The sequence below is a fragment of the Atta cephalotes genome, assembly GCF_000143395.1.
Source record: "Atta cephalotes unplaced genomic scaffold scaffold00026, whole genome shotgun sequence".
In the NCBI taxonomy this organism is placed as follows: Eukaryota; Metazoa; Arthropoda; class Insecta; order Hymenoptera; family Formicidae; genus Atta; species Atta cephalotes.
Genome location: NW_012130090.1, coordinates 4,423,643 through 4,430,778, shown reverse-complemented (window position 1 = coordinate 4,430,778; position 7,136 = coordinate 4,423,643).

Genomic DNA, 7,136 nt, shown 5'->3' with positions numbered 1-7,136 from the left:
ATAATATATATATATATATATATATATATATATCTAATATATTTGAAAAAGTGTACGTGAAAAAATGCAAGTGCAGCAATAATCTATTGCTTCTCTGAGAACAAAATGAAAATATTCTAATCTAAAATTAATTTTCTTATCTTTAAAATCATATATGTATATGCGTACAAACATACACGTATAATTTTCCCTAGTTTTTTAACAGATTGATTATTACATTGAAACTTATCTAAACGATATGATGATTAAGTTATTAAGAATATGATTTAAAGTAATTGAAAATTATACTTTAATAAATTTGATGTACCAATGATTACGCGAATCTAAATGTCGGAAAGAGACAAGCATTTTGTAAGTCTGAGTACATAAATTCTGGCAACTGTGATGCCATATCCTATGAGTATATGCGCGCGCGCGCGCGCGCGCGTGTGTGTGTGTGTGTGTGTGTGTGTGAGACTGCCATACATGCTACCGACTATTAATACGTAGCGAGATAATATATTTAGACGTTTCCTCGGCGACGACTCGCGGAGCACAACCTTCTTCAAGGCAGAAGAGACCGGCGGCTACTGATGGTTGTCGGTGCGCACCAGGTGGGGATCAAGTATTTTACGCAGTTAACCTATACGTCTTCGCAGGCAATATCGTTACGAGAGTTCATCGAAGAAGAGATATTAATTACACTCCACGCGGGCATAGAAAAACCGTTTTCGTCGTCCAACAAACTATTAATTCACTTTATGAATCGAAACGATGAAATTAACCAAAAAAAATCACATCATATATATCGAATATAAAGTACTGCGGAGTGAGTTTAAAGTATTATATACATACATCTTTCGTATAAAATTTAGATATTTTCATACAATCTTACATTCTGTCTGCATAATTATAATGAATATAGATGCGAAATTTCAGTCCGATTTTTCATCCTCTGATCAGCCCGTGGTTAGACTGAACTCGTCGATAATAAAAAAAATGTAAATCTCTATATCCTTCCAGTTATGGTCAATAACCAAACTAATGATTTTGATTGTAATAACTTTAAAAGTTACCACCACAAAATCACAGCCAGAAAAATACAATCTCTGCATCATCATCAAATTAAGTGAGTTTAAAAGTTCAAACCACAAATTGTGTGATCAGAAAATGAAAAACCAGATTTTCGAAGATTAAAAGTTCACTCCTGGAAAGAAAATAAATTTCGCTAATAGTGAATTGCGAAACCAAGTATCTCAATAGGATGCAAATTACATTATACTCGCGCAAGTCATCATATTTTTACGAATCCGCTGAGTATAAATCAATATAATACTCGTTGGACGACCCGAATTTCATTAATCAAAAATTACGTGGAGACGAGCCACGAGATAGGAATGCAAATTGCGTTACAGCGCCGTAAGTAACGTCTATTAAGTCGCGATCGTCGTCGTTTTCAGGCAAGAAACGTTCGATGCCGCGTCGCGAGATGAAATATGGAAAACGGCCGAACACCTTTCCTCGAATGCGTGATTAATCCCGCGCGTGCTTCTTTCCAGATACGGAGCGTTTTAGCTTCAAGTACGACGCTATTTATTCAATGAAATAATAAAATGCGACTTGTATGCAGTTTATAGACTCTGTTTAATATCTACATAAAATTGAGATGCTTGCGTTTGACTCCTTGCGGATTGATGAGATTTACGTGTGACATGCAATAATCGACGATCGTTCCCGCGGCACGTAAAAGCATGAATCGAAACGCCTCTCCGTTACTCATTTTTTCTCTCTTTTCTCCGGAACGAGGTCCGGTTACCTGCCACACAATGTCGTGCTGCATAGCACGGAGAGGATATCGAATGCCCGGGAATCTCACGGAGAACGACGAGGATGCGCCGCGGTAGATTATTCGGTGCGTTAACTTGATGAAAATTTTCGATCGTGAAATTTCTCGACTTTCAAACTCTCAGCTTTCAATCCTCAACTCTTCGTCTTCAGCGCTATAAGTTCAGTCGCCAAATCTTTCTCTCACATCCGAATTCTTTGTCGCGATGCAGAGAGACGCACGTTTATCAGATCATCTTAATAAGTGCTTTTGGAATTTTAATAAATTTCGAAATATAATTTTCGAAAAAGACATACAAATTACTTTTGAATTAACTAAAATTAGAAAGTATCTCGGCATTCCGCAGCTTTAGAGGCGGGTAGAGGCGCAGGTATATCCTCAACGTTCGGGAAAACTTGCGTATCGTGCGAGAAAATGTACACGATTAATGATTCGTCGATGTTAATCGCGTAGGTATCTGGATGACGTTCGAGTAATCATTTATCACGGGATTGAACTTAATATCGATGCTAATTTGTTTCTTGTACATTGCCATCGCCGCAGTATTAGCCTGTGAAACGCGACTGCGTTACGTTGTACAGTCCGTTCGACCACGCTCGCAATTTCTCTTCATTTGACACTGTCCGGAAGGATCGCCGCACCAATTCAATTAAAGGAAGCGAAATACGGACGAAGAAAAGCGTCTTTTCGCTACCCCATCGTCTACAGGGCGTCCCAGAAGTTGGATGTTCTCCTCTTGAATTTTCCGAATTGTTTCTTGGCGATAATTCAATAAGAAGACATTTTCGTTGCGCAGTTTTCGAATTTGCGACATCAAATGTATATAAAAATATGTAATGAACGTGTCGTTGTTTTAGAGAAATTTAAAGCTCTAGCCAAAACCAATTAAATTTATTTAAAGAAATTTGACTAATTATTCAGTATATGCATTCGTTGTTTAACTTATTCGCATCTTCTGATTTTTAATTATCGATATCTGATAAAGGAAATATATAGGGATATGTATATTATTTTCTTAACATAATAATTAGATGTGTGTGTGTGTGTGTGTGGGTGTGTATGTGTAGAATTCTCTTCACATTTACTCTATTTTCTATATTATATTCTGTTTCCAAGGCGATCCCACTTATTGAGATAAAGCTTTACTTACTGACATAAAATAACCATCTTATCGTATCGCGATTACGAATATCGATAACAATGATCTTTTTTCCTCGTTGTGATATTGAGAAGTTCCATCAACATCAGTAGATAATACAAACTTACCTGAAACAAACAAAAAAAAAAATTATAGTCATCAATTAAATAAACAACCCAATTAATAAAAAACGACATTTTCGCTTGCATTATAAATTTTTCAAGCGCAAAACGGTACAAACGTCCGATATCCTTATCGCGCAACGACAAATTTCATTGCGATTCATTAGCTAATTATAAATATTTCACAAATATCGAGAATACGCAGCCGTTTATCGCAAGCAACGGGAGAGAGATACGGAATTCGGCAGCAGCTATTAAATTTATCGGTTAAAAGTGCACGCATTTAAAAACATGTATCGATAATTTATCTTTATTACAAGTATTTATTCAATATCATTTATTCAATGTCCATCGCACGTATATAGTGTATTATTTACGTAAATAACATCCCGCACTTGGGTATAATTTACGTAAATATTCCAGTATTATGTTTATATTAAATAAACAATATTTTTATGTTAAATAGAATAGCTTGTGGTTGTATTATATTTTTACGATTTCAGAAACCGTTGGGGTGTTTCGAGAAATTAAAGAGAGCTTTGACATTAGAGAAAAATCAATTTTCATACGTTTAACATTTGAAAAAACGGATACTGATTCACTGATATTACAAATTTATACGTTCAAGAAAGTTCGATAGTCCTGTCCTTCTCTTACAAACAACAAGCGGTCATTTTTCTTTCCGTGTGAAACTTAGTTTACGGTTTCAATTACGTCTAAACGAACGCGAGAGATACGACATTCCTTGCTTTACCGACTGTGTTTCACGATGAATCATATTTTACTGCTTATTATACGACCAGGAAGCGAGATTTTACAGAGCGAGCACGATCGAGTTCGGGACTCTTGCCAGTGGTCCGGGAACAGATCTCTCACTTCTCCGTTCTACGAGTTTAAACAAAGCTGAAAGACGAAAAAGAAAAGGAAAGAGAGAAAAAAAGACGGCGTCGATGAGCCTAAAGAAAAAAAATCTCTCTCTCTTCTCACACCCTTTCGCGCAGCTGCTGGGGTCGGGGGGTACTTACGAGGGGATGTAATCGCGTAGTAATTTCCTCATGAGCTTCCTTACCCTCTTCCCGCCATCTCCGTCACTCTCGCGCGGAGAGAGATAGCACTTGGACCGGACCCAGTTGGCCCGAATTCTTCGATTCTAGCTTTTGCCAACAAATGGCATAAGGCGCGACGAAGGCGAGATGCCGGCACTTTCTTCTAATAAAGGCGTAAGAAACTTTGTAGATCCCGATCCGATTACTATCCGTCCCGTCGCAGAGCGGTGGCAAGTATCGTTCTAATTCAATAATGCTTCATCGAGACTCTCTTCTAGTCGTAAACCCGACTGAACGAAAAGAGAAACCGAACGCTAATTTAGACCAGTCTTCCAACTATTTATATAGAAAAAAAATTTTAAACTCTGTCTTCTAAGAAGCGCGTTCTAAGAACCAGTCCTATTTGTCCTATGGACGAATTTAATAAAAAGCGCAGGCGAAATTAATTTACGCGCATATATTACACATTTCTCAACCTTACTGCATCTTATATTACGTAATCAACATTATATCTTTTAATTAACCGTAGTAGGTTAAGTAACGCATAAATTTAAGCATCATTTATATTCTTTTATTAAATTTGTCAAACCGTTATTATCAACTGTGTTCGCACCTTGTACGAATTCATTCATATTCACTTTGTAGTTTTTCTTTTTTCTCTCTCTCTCGCTCGATTATACCGCAAGGTCCTACCATCCTACCATCCTACCATCCTACCTTCAAAGATGTTGAGTGATGGATCTATCCTTAAACACACAACCGTGCCCTTCTCTGCATGTCGTCACGATGCAACTCCGTTTGCTCGGCTGTAACCGGTTCGAAAATGTAGAAGCTACCTCTGAAATCAGGGCAGCAGAAGCCCATCAAGTGTCAGGCGTCGTGAAACGCAAGACATAGGTATCATTATGCAATATGCTTTTTTAATCTTGTCACGATTGCATTGTGTACGTATTAGCAACAAGGTTGCACGTGGGTATTTAAACTATCGATACTGTAGAGGTGTTTAAGCCCTATATACGTCGTATAGGCCCTAAATCGGCGACGACGCTTAAGGCGATAAAGAAAAGAATTGTGGAATGCACTATTCGCACAATAAACGAAGTTTTAATACGAAGTTGCGATTCGGTGACGATAAGTACTACTATAAATAGAACTCGATCGCGCCTGATTGTATGTTATTATTACCATTCGTTTTAGCTCGATCGACGCATGTATCCCACTTTAATATTTATTTTAATCCTAATATTTGTCTGTGAAATTTTATTTCATTGCAAGAACGTGAATTCGAATGTAGAATCGTATACGTTACCTGCAGATTGTTGTTCATCGTAGCGAAATTTAAAAGTAGGGCAGAGAGAAGCTGGTTGTTGTATGGGGTTGATTGTCATTGTTGCTTATAACTCAAACAGGGCATGGCAGAAAAATCTTGTTTTTTTTTATTGTAAATTGCCGATATAATATTAATTTGTTGTGTAAAATGTCTTGCACTACAAGCATTATATATATTATTTGTAGCCATTTTTAAGAAAATGAAATTGGTGAGTAAATTTTTCTTATCATCTATTTTATCGTCTGACAAATCTTTGGTATTATTAATCACGATCTCCTTGTATATTCATAGAAAATGACATGTCTTAGAAGATCTTTGCTATAATTAATTAATCATTATCCTAATCAAATTTATGAATACAATCTTTTTTATTGGAAATGATTACGTGGGATAAATTGACTAAAATGAGATTAGGTGACAATTAATTTTAATATCTTCAGAGAACACATTTTTAGAGAATATACTTACAAATATATTATATTTCATATAGCTATATATGTTTTTTTCATTTTTCATATAGAAACTACGGTACAAAAACAAATTATGTATTTTATGATTAAAATAACTATTTTATTTGTATTAATAACATAATTACTATTATTTATCAAAATACAGAACTGATATTAAAATAAAAATTGTATTTTTATGTGTTATCCAAAACAAATATGCTACAATTCAGAACATGGGATTAATTGTCACATTTTCGCAGTTTCATTTAAAATTAAATAACTTATTTTTACTTGTGATAAATTCACGAGTAATATTTTTTTTACTTAAAGAACGTAGGTATATTATAATATATATAATATTTCAAAATCATAGGCATCCACTTTTTTCTAAAAATTATCAATCAAAAACTGTGACAACCGATCTCTTCCCTAATACAAAAAAAAAGAGAGAACATTAACCTTTATAGGATGGGAAAGCTACATACAGTAATGTCAAATTTTCAAATAAAAACCATGATGAAATAACAAACTATAACAAATTTTAGTTTACTAAAGAAAAAGGTGTAAGATTTAAAAAAATAGACTTCTGTGCTTTAAAAGTTAATAAAAAATTAAATAAAAAGAAAATGATATATACATAATCAGAAATATAATTAAACTAACAAAAAAAAGTTAATTTAAAAAAAGATAAATTTAATAATTTCAAGTATAGAACACAAAGTACATAAATCGAGAATATTTTTGTAACGCTATACTTTATATAGAAGATAATATAATCAGATTACACAGAGCAGGGGTAGGATCAAATTGATGTCTGAACGGAAATACAATAGTTTAAGCTTGACAAAGTTTGCATCAGGATTTCCGAAACGAGAGTCCGTCGTAAATCAGCATCGTTTACATTCTCGATGGTGCTCGGTGATCACTTTATTATAGCGATGCCCGCGAGCCTCGATCCATCGCGGATATAAGCAATTAAGACGTACGTATATGTATATCGACTGACGATTGCCGTTTTAACGCCTCTCGTCTGTGTGCGGCGCGGCGTAACACGGACGGATCACGTTTGCCCCACGTGAGTAATTTGTGCGAGCCGCACATTGTTCCGTTGACACGCGCGTGAACACTCACAAGTCACGAGTACCTGCCTCTAGAATACGTGAATCGGACGAATTCAAGAGAGAGAGAGAGAGAGAGAGAGAGAGAGAGAGAGAGAGAGAGCGTCC